At 39.7% G+C, this 18,770-nt stretch overlaps 2 protein-coding genes and 1 long non-coding RNA gene across 3 annotated transcripts in view; 1 reads left to right on the top strand and 2 right to left on the bottom strand.

The window, feature by feature from the left end:
- The window catches only part of LOC104914906 (zinc finger SWIM domain-containing protein 6-like), a 537,827-nt gene that overhangs the window by 301,369 nt on the left and 217,688 nt on the right, over positions 1-18,770 (bottom strand). The window lies entirely within an intron of this gene.
- Positions 1-18,770, bottom strand: part of LOC104914911 (zinc finger SWIM domain-containing protein 6-like) — a 490,619-nt gene that overhangs the window by 283,633 nt on the left and 188,216 nt on the right. The gene's annotated exons all lie outside the window — the stretch shown is intronic.
- LOC104914909 lies at positions 7,679-17,146 on the top strand. The gene is made up of 3 exons (XR_796178.3): positions 7,679-9,506; positions 13,679-13,765; positions 15,404-17,146. It is a non-coding gene; the product is annotated as an uncharacterized LOC104914909 (long non-coding RNA).

The raw sequence follows: 18,770 nt of genomic DNA, 5'->3' as shown, positions 1-18,770 counted from the left end.
AAAAGGAAACATCAGTCCCATTTTCAAGAAAAAGAGAGAAGACGATCCAAGAAACTAGAGGGTACTGAGGCTGATATCTATGCTTGGGAAGATAATGGAGCAGATCCTTCTGGAAGCTGTGTTAAGGCACATGTAAGACGAGGAGGTGATGCACGACAGCCAGGATGGCTTCACCAAAGGCAGATTGCGTCTGACCAATCTGGTGGCCTTCTACGATGGAACAGTGATATTGGTGGGGGGAAAAAAAAAGGGCATCTTAAGTCATCTATCTGGACTTTTGCAGTGCCTTTGGAGAGTTATGAACTTGAAGGCTAGACTGTTCGGTGGTATAGTAGAGGGTTATTGTCAATAGTTCTATATCTAGGTGGAGGCCAGTACCCTAGGAGTCTGCCCTGGGACTAATGCTCTTCAACATCTATATCAATGACATATACAGTGATCATCAACTGATGACACCAAGCTGAGTGACAGAGCTGATACAGCAGAAAGAAGGAGTGCCATTCAGAGGGACCAGACAGGCTTGAAAAGGGGGCCCAGAAGAACCTAATCAGGTTCAAGAAGGCCAAGTGTGAAGTGTTACATTGCATTTGAGGTGGTCTCAGGTATATGTACAGACTGGGAGAAGAACTCATTGAGAACAACCCTGCAATGAAGGATTTGGGGATCCTGGTGGACACAAAAAGTGGGACATGAGCCAGCAATGGATGTTTGCAGCCTGGAAAGCCAACTGCATCCTGGGCTGCATCAATAGAGAGGTAGCCAGCAGGGGAAGAGAGGTGATTGTTCCCATCTACTCTGCCCTCGTGAGGCCCCATCTGTGGTATTGCATCTAGACCTTGGGCCTCTAACACAAGAAGGATGTGGAGCTGTTAGAGTGGGTTCAGAAGAGGTCCACAAGGTTGATCCAGATGGCTGTTGCACCTCTCCTACAAAGAAAAGTTGAGGGAGCTGGGCTTCTTTAGCTTGGAGAAGACTCCAGGGATACTTCACTGCAGCCTTCCTACTTGAGCAGAACTTATGAACAGGAGGGACACTGACTTTTTGCATGGTCTGATAAGAGGAGAGGGAATGGCTTAAACCAAAAGAGGGCAGATTTATGTTAGATGTTAAGAGGAAATTCTTTGCTCAGAAGGTACTGAGATACTGGCACAGGCTGTCCAGAGAAGTTCTGGATGCCCCATCCCTGGAGGTGGTCAAGGCTAGGTTAAATGGGGCCCTGAGTAGCCTGATCTAGAGGTTGGCAACTTTACTCATGGCAGGGAGTGGAACTGCATGATCTTTAAGGTCCCTTCCACCTAAGCTGTTCTGTGATGACTCTATGCTAATTAACAGTATAACTGGGGAGAGAGAAATGTGATTTGAACATTACAAAAAATAATGAACAATGTTTAGATGTTGGAGAAAGTTTTTACTGAGAGAGTGGAGAGGTGCTGGAACAGTTTGTCCGAGGTTGTGGATGCCCCATTCGTGGAAGAGTTTGAGGCCAGGTTGGATGGGGCCCTGGGCAACCTGATCAGTATTTGAACTAGCGACTGGCAATCCTGCCTGTGGCTAGGAGTTTGGACTTGATGATCCTTGAGGTTCCTTCCAGTCCAAGCCATTCTTCTATAATATTATTACTCCTATAATCTTAGAGCATGGGAGGTTCTTGATAAGATTTGTTGTTTTGCATTATTTGTCTTCCCTTTTAAGATGGGACCTCTGTTAGGACCCGCTCACTGAAATGGAGGCATAAGACAAAGACATGTCATTCACTGCCACAGAGAAAGAAGTAATAAAATGCAACAACTTAGCATTGTATTTAGCAATCCACTGGCCAAAAAAGAGAATCAGGATATGAAAGAGAGTATGCAAAGGAGAAAATCCGCACAAAAGTTCAAGCTGCTTCAGGTGATGCTTAGCAGCTCTTCACAATAGTTTTCTTTAGTCCGGGTATCTATTTTTGATGGGTCTGTTATGTCAAATATGAATAGTCCTGTATCAAAAGATAGAGAAGATAATCTGTGCATAAGAATTTTCTGAGCAATACTGCAAACTTATGTCTTAGTGGATTTATCTAGCAAGATGAGTTAATATTGAATTATACATTGCTTGTGTGCATTCTGTGTCACAAAACACTGATTCATTGAAAATAGGAAGACTCGAATTGAAGGAGGCAAGTTTTTGCCTTTCTTTCTAGCAAGTGTAAGGTTCTTAATTTAGTTTAATTTAGTTGTTTTAGCAGCATCCTTTTCTTTTTTCCTTTTTTTTTTTCCCCCATTGTATCTCTAGCAAGCAGAAGCATTTACATGGTATATATCCAGACTCTTTTTTCCCCAACCTTCACTTTCCCTTTTATAGTATGTGCTTTTGTTATGAACAGTGAGATGGCTTGGGAGTTGTTCTTGCTACAGCTGACATGCTGTGAAAAGGGCTTAATTACTCTTCATCAGCAAAGTAATGTGTTTACTGACAGTATCTTTACAAAATGAGCAATAGTATCCACAAAGGACATTCAGTAAGCCGCACATCTCATGAAAATATTCTCTCAATAGAAAATGAAAATCAACTTACCTGTATGCTAATGAAGCTATTTTTTTGTACGCATTTTTATGATAGAGATTTTTTCTAGCCTTGTTCATTGTTTCTTATGTAAGTGCTATTAGCTATAAGCATACTGTAACCATAGCATGAGCACACTTTCTTGTTGCCTGGCTCATCCTGAATGATCCTTGTATTTACCTCAGACTTTTTGATAGAAAGCAGTCAACACAGCCTGACATCAAGGAAATACTTATGCTTTGGAATACTTGTGTAGTTTTTCAGATATATATACATTAGCTTAATCAAAATATTTTTTTTAATTATATGCCAAGAAAATGTGATGGGGAGCTTTATGAGAACCCGGAGATCTTTACAATGCACATACCAGCAGGTCTTTGTTTTTTAGCTGAAATTAGGAGTATAAACTATATGATGATATTATTTAAAAACAAAATGCTGTCTAGTACAATTTATATAATGTCTTGAAAATACTGGTACTTTTATTAAACTACTTTTAAATAATGAAAATTTATGAATTCCAAGCATTCATAGCTGACTTCTCCTTCGTGAAGTGTGTATATATACATAGATGTGTGTGTATATATATATGTGTGTATATATATGTATGTTTTCCCAGAATTAAAGTTCTTAGTTTTAAAGAAGTTTATTCAGATCTGAGCTATAAACTTACAGTGGCTTCACATCAATAGTTACCTGAGCTGCACCAGATAGCTTTCTCACTCCTGCTCTTCAAAAGAACAGTGGGGAGAAAATACAGTGAGAAAAAGCTCATGGGTTGTGATAAGAACAGGGGCATCACTCAGCCATTGCCATCATGGTACAACTCGCTCAGCACGGGGAGATTAAGTTATTGTCTATTCCTAATAATAGAAAAGAACAGGGAGAACTAAAAGCAAACTGAAAACACCTTCCCATCCACTCTTATTCCTCCTTCCTGAGCAGTGCAATCACCCCATAATGCTTCATCTCTGCGACTCCTTTATGGCCACTTTCTGCTCATGCTCCCCTTATGGTACCTCCCTTGGGCTGCCGCTGTCCAAGCGAGGCTCCATATCACAGGGCGCACCCTTCAGGAACCGGTCCAGCACAGCTCCTGTGGGCAGCAGCTTCCCCAGCCCTCCTGCTCCCATCACAGGCTGCAGCTCTGGCCCAGGGCTGCTCCTGCAGGGGGTGTCCGTGGGCTGCAGCCTTCTTTTTGGCCACATCCACTGCTGCACCATGGACTCCTCCATGGCTGCATGTGGAGAGCTGTTCCACACAGTGCCCATGAGCCCGCTCCTCCATGGGCCTCTCCTCGGCTGCAGGGAACTTCTGCTCTACACCTGGAGAACCTCCTATTCTGACCTTCGGGGATGCAAAGTTATTTCTCTCCTATTTTTTCACTTTTTCCCAACTATTCCTACAGTGTTTTAGCTTTTCTTAGCTGTGCTCTCCCAAAGCATAACAACCATCACTCATGGCTCAGCTCTGGCAGCAGTGGGTCTGTTTTGGAGCAGCTGGAGCTGGCTCTGATCTGCCAGGGGCAGCTGCTCAGCTCTGTTCACGGAGGCCACCTCTGCAGCCTCTCACTATCTAAACCTTACCATATACTATTCAGTACAACTGTTCTAATGAGCAGACTTGAATATTTTATAATAAATCTAATTTTTATGTATTACAGAGTACCTATTTAAATTGATGTATACAACTAGATTATTTTCTAGATTGGAAAACAAAGGCTTATCAAGCTTTTTAGATGTATGAAACTAAAGTAGTGCTGAAAAGTACAAATGCTAATCATAGAATCATAGAATGGTTTGGATTGGAAGGAAACTTTAAGGTAGTCTAGTTTCAACCCCCCTTCTATAGGCAGGGACACCTCCCACTAGACCAGGACGCTCAAAGCCCCATCCAGCTTGACCTTGAACACTTCCAGGGAGGGGGTATTCACAGCCTCACTGGGCACCTGTTCCAGTGTCTCACCACCCTCACAGTAAAGAATTTCTTCCTGATACCTGGTCTAAATCTACCCTCTTCCAGTCCAAAACCATTTCCCCTAATCCTGATGCTACCTGTCCTTGTAAAAAGTTCCTTCCCAGTTTTCCTGTAGGCTCCCTTGAGGTACTGGAAGGCCACTATAAGGTTTTCTTAGACCCTTCTCTTCTCCAGGCTGAAGAACTCCAGCTGTCTCAGCCTGTCCTTGTAGAAGAGGTGCTCCATGCCTCTGATCATCTTCATGGCCCTCCTCTGGACCTGCTCCAAAAGCTCCATGTCTTTCCTGTTGCGGGTCCCAGACCTAAACACAGTACTGCAGCTGAGGCCTCCTGAGGGCAGGATAGAGGAGGACAATCACCTCCCTATCCCTGCTGGCCACTCCTCTTCTGATGGAACCCTGGATGTACCCAATTTGTACACATTTCTGGGATTTCCTCAATCCAAGTGCAAAACTTTGCTTTGTTGAACCTCATTATCTTCACAAGGGCCTGCCTTCAGAGTTTATCAAGGTCCCTCTGTTTGGTATCCCTTCCTTCTGCTGTACCAACTGCACTACTCAAATTGGTGTCAGCAGCAAACTTCGTAAGGGTTTATTCAGTCACATCATCTGTGTCATTGAAAGAGTACCAGTCCCAAGACAGACCCTTGGAGGACACCACTCGTTACCGGCCTCCACCTGGACATAGAACCATTGACCACAACTCTCTGGCTACAACCTTCCAAACAATTCCTTATTCACCAAATAGTCCACCCTTCAAATCCACATCTCCCCAACTTAGAGATAGGTGGTGGGACCACATGAAAAGCCTTGAAGAAGTCCAGGTAGATGACATTGGTTGCCTCCCCTTTGTCCACCGATGCTGTCGCTCCATCATAGAAGACCACAAGATTGATCATGCCTAACCTTCCCTTGTTGAAGCCGTGCTGGGTGTCACAGATCAACCACTTGTCTATCACATGCCTTAGCATGTCTTCAAGGAGGATCTGTTCCATTATCTTCCTAGGCACAGAAATAAGACTCACTGGTCTGTAGTTCCCCAGTTCCTCCTTCTCCCTTCTCATGTGAACAGCGGTGATGTTTCCCCTTTTCCAGTTTCCCTGACATCAACTTTTCAGATATGATTGAGAGTGGCTTGGCAACCACATCAGCCAGCTCCCTTAGGACCCTGGGTTGTATGTCATCCAGCCCCATGGACTTGTACACATTCAATCTCATGAGTCTGTTTCAGACTTGCTCTGCTTTTACAGTGGGGGGAATTTGCTCCCCAATTCCTACTTTGAGGTTCTGAGATTCACAATATTCTTAACTAATCTAATAAATTGCTAATATAATTTAGCAATTTATTCTTCATTATTTTATCCTTCATGAATCTTTTTTTCTTCCTAATCCATTTATCTTTGCATTTATTTATGTTATCCTTCTGCTTGCCCTTCAGTTGTTTTCATATTGCTTTTTCATATTCTACCCTTTTCTGCTAACTCCTAAGTTGTGATACAGAATCTCAGTGTTGCAGATGCTCTGCCATTGTTCCTTTGTCCCAGAGCAAGAGGTGACTTATTGAGAAATTGCTGAGGAAAGTTTCTTGTGTTGGCTAGATTGGCACTTCTGCTCTTTGCTGTGGTATTGGCATATTCAGTTCAGAAATGTAGTCCTCTGTAACTTTGGGCAATCGATAAACAAGGGCTACTTATAGTGTGAAGAGGTAGTAATATCACAGAATCATAGAATGATCTGAATTGAAAGGAACCTCAAAGATAATCTAGTTTCAACCCCCCTGCTATGTGCAAGTTGCCAGCCACTAAACCAGGCTGCCCAGAGCCACATCCAGCCTGGCCTTGAATGCCTCCAGGGATGGGGCGTCCACAACCTTCTTGGGCAACCTGTTCCAGTGTGTCACCAACCTCTGGGTGAAAAACTTTCTCCTAATATCTATCCTAAACCTCCCATATCTTAGTTTAAAACTATTTCCACTTGTTCTTTCACTATCAATCCTCATAAACAATCATACTCTCTCCTGTCTATACACTCTCTTCAAGTATTGGAAGGCTGCAGTGAGTTGTCCCAAGAGCCTTCTCTTCTCCAAGCTAAACAAGCCCAGTTCCCTCAACCTTCGTCATAGAAAAGGTACTCCGGTCCTCTGATAATCTTAGTGGCCCTCTTCTGGACCCATTCCAAGATCCATATCCTTCTTGTGCTGGAGGTTCGAGACCTGGACTCAGTACTCCAGATGGGGCCTCACAAGAGCTCCCCTCTCTCCCTGCTGGCCACCCCTTTTTTAATGCAGCCCAGAACACAGTTGGCCTTCCAGGCTGCAAGCACACACTGCTGGCTCATGTCCCCCATGTCCAGCTTCTCGTCCACCAGGACCTCCAAGTCTTTTTCCACAGAGCTGCTCTTGAGGAGATCTTCCCCCAGTCCGTGTAAACACCTGGGATTGCCCCGGCCCAAGTTCAGCACCCTGCACTTGGCCTTGTTGAACCTCATTAGGTTCTCATGGATCCATTTCTCCAGCTTGTCCAGATCCCTCTGGATGGCTTCCCTTCTCTCCAATCTATGGACTGCACCATTCAGCTTGGTGTTGTCTGCAAACTTGCTGAGGGTGTACCCGATGCTGTCATCTGTGTTAGTGATAAAGATTTTGAAGAGCACTGGTCCTAAAACCGACCCCTGGGGGGCACCACTTGTGATTGGCCTCCATCCTATACATAGAGCCATTGATCACAGCCATTTGGCTGCGTCCAGCCAGCCAGTTCTTAATCCACCAAACAGTCTGTCTTTCAAATCCACGTCTCCAACTTAGAGAGAAGGATGTGGTGAGGGACCAATGTCAAAGGCCTTGCAGACATCCAGGTAGATGACATCCACCACCCTTCCCCTGTCCACCGAAGCCGTCACTCCATCACAGAAGGCTGCCAGATTGGTCAGGCACAATCTGCCCTTAGTGAAGCCATGCTGGCTGTCTCAGATCACCTCTTTATCTCATATGTGCCTTAACATAGCTTCTAGAGGGATCTGCTTCATGATCTTCCCAGGCACAGAGGTGAGGCTCACCAGTCTGTGGTTCCCTGGGTCTTCCTTTCTCCCTTTCTTAAAAATGGGAGTAACGTTTCCCTTTTTCCAGTCACCAGGGATTTTACCAGACAGCCAAGATTTTTCAAATATGATGGAGAGCAGCTCAGCAACAACATCAGCCTCTTCTCTCAGAACACTGGCATGGATATCATCTGGCCCCTTGGAACTTATATACATTCAGTTGCATGAGGAGGTCTCAGAATTGTTCCACTATTACAGTGGGATGGAATCTGCTCCCCACACCCACAAGTAGAAATTCAGGGCCCTGGCAGACATGGGGAGGAGTCTAATCACCAGTGAAGACTGAGGCAAAGCACTCATTGAGTACGTCAGCTTTTTCTGTCTGAAGAAACCAGCTCTCTGTTACCTTTTATCAGAGGGGGAACACTTTCCTTGGCCTGTCTCCTCCTGCCTATGTACCTTTAGAACCCCTTTTTGTTATCTTTCACATCCCTTGCCAAGTTCAGCTCCACCTGTGCCTTGGCTTTCCTAATCCTGTCTCTGCACACACAGACAACAGACCTGTATTCCTCCCAGGCTACACAACCCTTCTTTCACTTCTTATACACTTCCCTCTTTTCTCTCAGTTTAAACTTCAGGTCTTTGCATAGCCATGCCTGTTGCCTGCTTCCCCTGCTTGACTTCTGGGCAATGGAGAGCCACTGTGCTTTCAGAAGGGTGTCCTTAAAGAGCTGACAGCTCTGTTCTGTGCCCATGCCCTTAAGTACAGTTTCCCAGGGAATCCCACTCAGCAGTTCCTTGTGCAGCCAAACTTTGCTCTCCAAAAGCACAAGATCCTGACTCTGCTTTTTGCCAGTCCTGCATTACTGGAGATCACAAACTCCACCAGGACACAGTCATTGCACCCAGGCTGCCTCCAGTCTTAGCCTTTTTAATGCTCTCCTCTGCATTGGTGAGCACCAGGTCCAGTAAGGCTTCACCTCGGGTCGGGTAGATCAGTTTTTGTTCAATATGCAGACTAAAGACTTGCAGTGAACTCAATGGATTTTAAGGATAATTCTGATATGAATACACTACCAATTCTCTTTGTTCTTGTTCTTAAAATTGTGAATGGAATTGTCTAAGCCAGCACTCACTGTGGACTACAAGAAACATTGTTACTATTTCTTCTTTCTGTTTCTATTTGAAAACTAGTATTTAGAAGTGATGTATTGATTTCTTTTTTCCTGTGCACGGCATATTTTAAGAGCTCGATAGAAAATGTAATTGCCACGTATTCAAGTAGGTTCTTAAAGCTGTAAATGTTAAATTTACGCTTAATGGAACCTAAGAAAGCACAATGTATATGTTGTTTATAATTGTATACCATTGTATAAGTCTAATAGGCAGAAAATGATTATGTTGGATCATCTAGGAATATGTTTAAGGAGGTAATTCCTGAACCAATTCTAATTTTGGTGATAGTTTGGCTACTACTAAGTGTAGATCTGGCATATAACCTTTGCAGATTCTGCCTCCAAGAGCTAAATTTCTGATTTATAGTTGTTATTAAGGAGAGTATGAAATTTAATGGACAGGAAGAAGTGATTCTCTTGATACGTACCAGTAACTGCAAATCTCAAGAGTTGTGTTAGCATTATGAAGCTTACTTTATGAATTTTACCAGATTAATGAGTAAATAAAATTGCCCTTTTTATGTAAAGTTATTTCCTGTATTTTTAGTTAAGAACTAACAACATAAATTTTTCTTTTACAGGTTAATTATGGCAAAGTCTGTAATGAAAGTAGAAAAGGACTCAAATTCAGCGTCTCTTGTGGCTGTAGTCCAGACTTTGCCTTTGTCCCATATAAAAGTACTATTGCTGTTTATACAGTTTTCTCAGGAGAATTGGTAACTATGCTTCGAGGTCATTATAATACTGTTGACTGCTGTGTATTTCAACCTAACTTTCAGGTAAGTAAAGTATTGATGACAACTCTGAAGTATTTAAGGAGGAAGTTTTTTACTGAGAAGGTGATGAGGCCCTGGCACAGCTGCCCAGAGAAGCTGTGGATGCCACATCCATAGAGGTGTTCAGGGCCAGGTTGGATGGGGTCTTGGGTGGCCTGAGCTGGTGGGTGGCCATGCTGTCCACAGCACGGGGGTTGGAACTCAATGATGTTTAAGTACCTTTCAACCAAAGCCATTCTGTGATTGCCAGAACATATACACAGAAAGAGGTAGATTTTCAGGGAAGTACTTTAATCAAAGAGCTTGACAAAACAGATAGTTCTGTGGCCTGTGTGCCAAGTGAAAAAAGTTCGGTAAAATTCTTCTGATAGTACTTTGTACATTGGGTTCCTTCAACTACTCATTTCCTTTCACACAGGTTACTTTTCAATATACCTAGAATAATTTTTGTCGTTGTTTTGTCATTAATAAATTGCGTTATGGCTTTTTCTGTTTTCTGTAAGAGTGGAGGTGAGACATTTGCCTTTCTTTGAAACAGCTAAGAATCATCACAGTAAGAAAGAATACACCTTCTTGAAGTGCACTGAAATGAAGTGTTAGTATTGCTTGTAGTACTAAGCAACCTCTTAAGTACATGGCCAGAATAATCTTGCTCAAACACCAATAGTTATAACCACCACTGGATCTATAAACAGTTTAGATAAACTTGCTGAGAACATGATGAGCTTAATAAATTAATCCGAGCATGTTTCACGTAAGAAATAGCATAGTATTACAAGGATTTATAGCTTCAGCAGACTTTTTTCCTTGCACACTTTTCCTTTCCTTCTATGGTACATTATTCCCTCATCATTAAAGTCTTAAAAGTCACAAAGCCTAATTTGTCATGTGATATTTTACAACAAATTGTCCTTATAGTTTATGCTGGTGTGGCATGAGTAGTGTAGAGATAGTGTGGATTTTAAGTCTGCTATATACTTGTCTTCAGGTATGGAGCACAGCACCTTATCTTCCAGGTCCTCCTTCTAGTCTTATGTTTCTAAAATATCCAGCAGAAATATTTGAGTCAAAAAGGGCAGTTATTATCCTTCTGTGACTCATTTACAGGTGAAAAATGTAGCTGATGACAAACATCTTTCTTACTTTTTATCACATCTGAAATTGGTGTGCACTGTATAGTTTCTACAATTTCCACCTAGTACTGGATCTCTGTTAGCATTTTCTTCAAACTAATATTCTTTCAAACTTCTTTGCTATCTTTAAACTTTTTTGATGATCTTTCATACCCACCGCTAAATCTCATCTTCAGTTTTTCTTAATATTTTTTCTGTTTTAAATTTCTCATTGATATTAATAGTTGTCAGTCCTTTACTTTCTTCCTGTTTATTAGCTGACATAGGCACTAAGAGGAACTTCTAATTTACACCAATTTTGTTTTTGAGCTGAGAAGTGTCTTCTGTTCAGAATTGTGTAAAAAATGTGATCCCAGATACCCATGCAGCTGTTTGGAATCCAGTGGTGTTACTCTTTATCTGTTCTTATTAGGTCCAAATTAATTAGCAGGTTTGTGTTTGAGATCCATGGGGAGCTGTCTCCACAGAATGGTATGAGATTTAGTTAATGTATGTATATATCCCTTTTGAGATCTTGGGAATAGAGCCATAAAATCCATATTATTGTTGGCCTAAATTTTTCTTACGTAAATCTCTCTGTGAAGTTAATAAGATGTTAGTCTGCTTGAGTAATAAGAACTGTAGAATTTGGCTTATTAAAAGAGCCATTAATCTTATAAGAGTTAGGTAATTTCAAGGGTGGTGTGGAAAAGGAAATACTCATTGTGAAATCTTTAAGATGCTGTTTACTGCCGTTGAACTAAATATCCTGGATATCATTGTGTGACGTTAACTGCTTAAAATAGTCTACGTAAACAAACAAGACCTATGTTTTCCATTCAGAAAAAGAAATGAAATTAAGCCCCACACACAAATAACATGCCATAAAATATCAGCCACACCTCAGAAGCTAGTGTTGTTTGAAATTAGAGCTACTTCTATTTCTCAGGAAATGCCAATGACACCAGCAAAGGAATTTGGCAAATGTAGTTGTAGGCAACACATAACGATAACTAAAATTTAGGGTAGGTCTTATCTACAATCTTTTCTCAGAGTTTGAAAGCATAATATAGAAATATTATACTATACTGGAACATAAACAGTGCAGGAGCCTTACCCATTCTCTCTTCTTTTGACTGACTTTATATGTGAGTCAGCATTTCAGGTTGTAATAATTAATTGTAAATGTTGGTCCAGTGCAGTGTATTAACTGAAGATCTTGCAATCCCAGGATAAAAGAAATGTAACAAATATTAATAAAGATTAAGTGGAAGTATGCTGATGTCCCCACTACATTCCTTACAAGGAGGAATTTGGGGTTGTGAGGAGTTGCTTGTTTTAAAGCTCAAATGATATCCCGCATCTTGCCAGAGAAAGGATGCTTGAGTAGAGTACTGCTGGCAGGATGAAGTGAGGTTTGACCCATGCCTTGGTGTAACTTAGATCTGTCATCTTCTTTTAGGCAAGATAATTAGAATGTATATCTGTCATAAAACTATAAGCTCTAATCTTGCGTGTCTTTTATGCATGAGTAACTGGGAGCAGTTTTGTGGTAGTAGGGAGCTTATAAAAAAAGGTGGACTTACTTTTTAGATAGATAGGACAAGGAGAAATGGCTTTAAACTGAAAGAGTGGAGATGTAGATTAGATATTTGGAGGAATTTCTTTACTCAGAGGACGTGAAGCACTGGCAAAGGGTGCCCAGAGAAGCTGTGGTGCCCCATCCCTGTAGGTGTTCAAGGCAAGGTTGGATGGTGCCCTGGATAGCCTGAGCTGGTGGGGAGCAGCTCTGCCCTTTGCAGGGCGGTTGGAACTGGGTGAGATTTATGGTCTCTTCTAACCCAAGTCCTTCTCTGATACTTTGAGAAGTGTTTCAGTTCACTTGAAAAAGATTACCTATCAAAGTGGGTATCTATTTCTCTAAGTGCCTACTAAGCATTAAGTTTTTTGCACCATCAGTGTATTTCATATGGTTCTACAATTGCATATACGTAATACAGAAGGAGACTTTCTGCAAAGGTGTATCTCTAATAATTTATTGAACTTACATTGAATCAATTTATTATAATTATGCACATACGCACAGTTACCAGTTTAAGTCAGCACATTTAAAGACTTTTATGCTGCCAGCTTGAATACAGAAAAATTACATTAATATGTCTGACTTGTGCAGTTTAAACACATGGGCAATATTCAAGTGTTGTCAGATATTTTATATGGGAAGCAGGAGTATGTTTCAAGATTTAAGGCATATGAGAGAATTGGGACATTGGCTCATTTGGAAAAGAGAAGCATTATTATTGCAAAATTTACTGTGAAGTTTGTGCATTATTTCTCATTAAAAAACATCCTCAGTTTAAAATGGCAGAAAAGTCTATATTTCCTTAATAACTAAGAAAATGAAGCTGTATTTGTTTGCTGTTCTGCATGGAGGCTGTTTGCTTCCATGTGTTTGCAGGATGCCTTTCACAATGGAATCTCAGTTCTTAGTCATTACCATAATAAATAAGGCTATTTATATTAAAAATAATAAATCAGTCTTTCTGATCTCTGTCTTCCCAGCAGGATACAGTTCTTTATTTGTTCTTTTCCTTTACCCTAGGCATACTAAAACTATGTTTACTTAGTATTTTTTTACTCCATACTTAGACTCTCTTCTAACATGTGTCTTAGTAGATGATTGTAGCCTGACTCATATTTTTTAATTAAAAAAAATTGTTTTTCTTTCTTGCATCTCCGTTGACAATCTTATAAGCTTTCTGATTTTTAAAATACATTTCTTTTCAGGACACATGAAAGAGGGAAAAAGAAAAGTGCTTTTAGGCAATAAAGTATATTTAAATATGAGTAGTAGTATTTTGGTGAGTAGTCTGGGGAAAATACATAAACATTCTTTTTGTTTAGCATATTTTTTAAAAATACTATTTGTCAAGATTATATTAGAACTAGAAATAATGCATTTGTCTGTATTTAAAAATAAATATTTCATGAACTTTTTTTCCCCAACATCATTTGCTATCCAGTGTATTTCTGTATGAGTCATTTTTACTTGCTTTCTTAAAGGAACTTTATAGTGGTAGCAAAGATTGCAATATCCTTGCATGGATACCAGCTCTTCGAGAACCAGTTCTTGATGATGTTTCAGAGAAGGTAATTTATATTTTTTCAGTTTGAACTGTTCTTTTTATGGCTGTTGTACTTGGGTGGGAAATAGTTACATATGAAATTGTAGTTACATATGAATAATAATAGTTACATATGAAATAATTATCAGAATTTTTACCAGCTGCTGATTTAGAGGAGAATCACTTGTTGTTTTGGTACAGTCTTCTAGTTGCTGTGAGGTTTTGAGAGGGTTTTTCTTTCACAGTCACATATAACCACTTTGTAGACTTCTAGCTTCACATTTCATTAAAAGTAGTACTTGTCATTTGGCTGTCAGACTTATAATTTCCACTTCAGGTTCCTTACTTTCACACCAAATATTTTTGATGCAGGAATATTAACCAAAAAAAAAAAAAGACTCTAAACAGGCAAACTTTAATAACTAGAAGAAGACATTTGGGCTATTTCAGAGAAGATTCATAGATAACAACGTTTTCCAAGAAAGTATGTTTTTCCTCTTAGTACTAGAGCTGAGCCATAAAAATTATAGTGAACAGTTTGAGGTGGGGAGAAAATTCCAGATTTTGAGGAACTGAAACAAAATCAGAGTCTGGCAACATCTGATAAAGAAATCAAGTTTGTATTGTGTCTTTTTTTGCTCATTTTGCTACATTTTTGCTCACAGCATACAAAAATTCCAGTTTTAAAATTTCCGACATGTTTCATTTGGGGGAATGATCAGAGTTGAAGCAGTTTTGTAATGTTTGCTTCATTTAGAAGCACAAATTATTTCAAAACTATCCTACATTTTAGCAAATTTTTAAAAGTAGCTTTAGAAGTTGGATAACCTAAAGCCAAAATGTGCTCGACTGACCTGAGGTGAAAATTTTGCTTTAGCTTACAATTTTGCTGTGAGTGAATTTTTTTTTTTTTCTATGCAAAGCAAAAGAGCAACAGCAGCAACAACAACAAAACATTGCCCAGATGTGGCTATAACTGCTGTTTGAAGTTTGACATTATGGAGGTATTTTCTTAAACTGCAGCTGCTGTTCGCAAAGTTCGTAAGTTACCACTGCCTCTGAAAGAAGCAGTTCTGCTCCCTACCTCTCTGACACTAGTTACTACTATTTCTCACATGCTAGAACAGGCATTGAATTTCCTTTATGGTCAAAATAAGAACCCAGGATGGATTTAAATAAGGAAAACTGTTTTACCCAGAGTCAGAACTATGATTCAGTGCAACGCATGGCTGCACAAACTCTCAAGCTGAAGTGAGAACTAGTTATTAGACATAAACAAGCCAAAATTACTTGAGAGTATACTGCTAGGTTATTCTAGGCCAGTGAATTTCTGACTTAAACTATTGACATAAAACAAACACAGTAGTATCTATATGTCATAATTTAAATTCAGATATATGTTAATTTTCCAGTCAATGCTCCAGATCTTTTGGCTGAAGTGGAAATTAAATAGAGTACTGTTTCTTCTTCTAGTTTGTCTTGTTTCTATTGTCTTGTCTCTAATCAGCAGAATGGCCAAAGAATTCTTTAAAAAAATCCATTAACCATGAGGGAGACAAGATAGTCTGCAGATAGATAGTAATTTAAGAAATGCCTTTAGCACAGAACTTATTTGATTTGATTTTTAATTAAGCCAACCACTGAGAATTTTTATTTTCTTTAGTCTCTGCGTCGGCAGCACTTAAATCCAGCATATGAAGATGCGTGGAGCAGCAGTGATGACGAAGACTGAATTTCAATTACATACTGATATAAAATTGACATTCAGGCGCTGCATTCAAGGACTTTATCTGCAGAAGTGGATATTGGTAGATTTGTTGTGACGGGATTCCTGATACTATTCTCTTAAAGCAGAGTCAGAAACGAGATTCAGAAACAAGATTCTGTTTCTTGTCTTCTTTCTTCACTGTTACCTTTACATCTAAAGATTTACTTTTTATGTTTTTTTTTTTAAATACTTTTTCCACTGGTCTTCTTTTTTCAGTATTGAACAACTGATAAAGGAAAATTTAAATCCCTTGGGACCAGTTAGCATTGCACTGTTTGTAATACATAAAGAGGTAATCCCTTCATTTCAGAGAGATGATACAGAGGATTTTGCCTTAAGAAGGACTAGCTCAGGGATACTTTTTTACAATGTCTAGATTAGGAGACTGGGTCCATTTTCAACTGCTTATATACTTTGGGAGCTAACAGAATTTTGTGCTCTTCTTTTAAATTTTATCAGTTCCGCAGAAGTTTCTCTAGAAATGCAGTATTCAGTCCAGAAAGAAGCATAGCTGGGATCATTAATTCAGGTATTTGTTTGGTGACCCCATCAACTTCTATCTTAATCTGTACTATAAAATTAAGAGTAGAGGCTAGGGTTTCATTAGGGTTTTTATTGCTGCTGTTAAGAGGTTTTTAAGATCAGCAAATAAGTTCTACAAATAACTCTCACATCTCTAGCCAACGTGGAGAATTTGTGGACAGAGACAGACATTATGTACAGTACAAGGCAAAGAAAGGATCACATTTCAAGTTAGACATAGAAAACCTAGTCCTTCAAAACTGCTTTCTTCTGAATTTGTAGTCCAAAGCTGGTCTGTTTTGGAAAGGAGGAGTTGTGTGGAATCATTGTCTAATCTCAGTCACTAGCTTTTGCCTGAGACATGGCATAATCACCAGTTGGGGACTTGAGCTGGTTAGACAGAAACGCAGTTTATTCAGGAAAAGAATAAAAAAACCTTTCCAAACCAGAGGTAATGGTAGGACAACAAACTCAAATAGAAGGAAAAAATGTTGTATACATAAATGAAAGAAAACAAGTCAATCTTTTTATGATGTGTATTGTTAGTGTGATTATTATGCATATTATAGTTAATACACTATCCTTTTGTATTTAATATTTATACAAGGTAACAACTGTCAATTTTTGTAGCAATGTAGAAGCCAGAATAATACAAAGTGAGAAGTGCACGTGTCAGGGAAATGCTATAACTAAACAAGTTTGATATGTAATGTGAATTTGCTGGTGGAGACAGAAAATTTAGCTTGCCCTGTTAAATCAAGCTGTAAAGTGGAAAACTTCCCAGAGTTTCAGATTAAGTTAGTTTAAGGACCATTTCTGAGACTAGATGAGTGAATTTTCTACTTGTTAAAAAATGATCATTTTCATTACAGTGGTGGCTGTTCCATCTAAGAGTGGAAAACTTAGAGAACGTATTTGAGGCAAAATTACATGTTTTGATTTTTCTTTTAAAAAATATGTGCTATTAAAGCGACCTTTTTGTGTGTTACAATTGTGCTTATAATTTGTATATGCCAACTGCAGTTCATGTATTTGGTATTTGGATTTCTGAAATGTTGCTCGGTAAGTCATAGCAGTGCTGGTTAGCAAAGAATAAATTCATTATTTTTTCAATACGTTTTTAGTTGTCTGTAATATGACCATGGATTATGTTGAATTTAGGAAATAAATAACCCACAAAAATGCATCCTTAATCAAACGAGGCCTGTGGAGATCTTGTAATGGTGTATGGAATGGGAGAGATGTAGAAATCTGAATTTATTTAAGAAGGTAAAGTGTAAAGCAAAACCCACAAATGAGTGTTGTATTACATTTTGTTGCTGTTTGTTTTTTGTTTTTGAATGGCTTTCCTCTCTCAAAGTTCCCTTTCACAAATTTGCAACTTTGTTCAGGTTTGTTTTTTCTCATAAGGTGTTCAGATGCAAACATGACAAGCCTGGTAAGGAAGCTACCATACCCTTTAAATATTTATTTAAATATTTATTTAAATATTGTGCTGCTGATGCAGAAGAAGAGTACAAAGTGCTCACCGGTTCCCCAGTATACCACCAACTACAGCCAGCAACAGGCTTAGTGATGCTGCTTTGTGTTAGCCAATTCACAATTAAACAATTCTGTTAGAAGATGAGAACAATCAGAAATTTTCTAGCCATCCTTTTTGGACCAATAGCTCCGCTTATCAGTGCCAAAATAAATTTCTTGTGCCTAATACAGTATAATATAGTTGTCCTACTGTGGACAACTGTATTTTTCCAGTTACCCAGATGCTTTTGGGGGCCTTGTCCCTGTGACTATAGTCTGAAAAACATATCCAAGTAATTTTTTTGCATCTTACTCCTCACTTCCCTGTGCTTTGAGTGCACAGTTGTTGAGATTGGAAGAGATTCTGACAATCACCTGTGTCACTGCTTGTTGCAGACAAGCCTCCAACTGGACTTTTAGCCACTAATAGCAAGCCTCTGGGCATGGCATTTCACCTGCTCAGCAGTCTTATCTCACACTCCTCTTACCTAGTGTGCACTTCATCAGCTTACTTGTAAGGGTGTTTTGAAAGAGTGTCAAAAGCCTTACTGAAGTCAAGGTAAACGTAACCAACTGTTCCCCCTCATCTGCTTAGTTAGATATCATCATAGAAGGTTGGAAGTCTGGTCAGTCATGCTTTCCCGATCATATTGCTATGCTGACTGCTCCCATACACTTTCTTGTTCTTCATGTGTCTGGAAAAGGCTTCCAGGACTACTTAAATTACATTAACAGGAATGGGGATGGGGTTGACTGGCCTGTATTTGCCCTTCCTGAAGACGGGAGTGACCTTCCAGTTCTCAGAAACCTCTCTAGCTTCTTATGACCTTTCCAAGATAACTGGGATTGTCTTTGAACAGTATCAGCCAGCTCCCTCACCAGCAGTGAGTGCATCCAGTCAACCATCATGGACTTGTGTAAGTATTCCCTCACTAGTTCTTCTTTTTGTTGCAGACTTTTGATTCATTTCACAGACTTGAGATTGCTGAATGCCAATGTAACCAGTAAGGACAGTGCCAAAGAAATACTTTGCACCACTTTACCATGTCCTTTGTCTCCCATTTCACCTGCCCACATTTTCAAGGGCCCACACTCTCCCTAATCTCCCTTTTGCTGCCTGTGAAAGGTTTTCTTTGCATTCACGTTCATCACCAGATTTAATTCCAGATGAGTTTTGGTTTCTTAAACCCATACATGTATGCTTGGACTGTTTTTTTTT

Source organism: Meleagris gallopavo, chromosome Z, assembly GCF_000146605.3.
Source record: "Meleagris gallopavo isolate NT-WF06-2002-E0010 breed Aviagen turkey brand Nicholas breeding stock chromosome Z, Turkey_5.1, whole genome shotgun sequence".
Lineage (NCBI taxonomy): Eukaryota > Metazoa > Chordata > Aves > Galliformes > Phasianidae > Meleagris > Meleagris gallopavo.
Note: the sequence above shows the minus strand (reverse complement) of the source record. Positions and strands in the feature narration are given on the sequence as shown.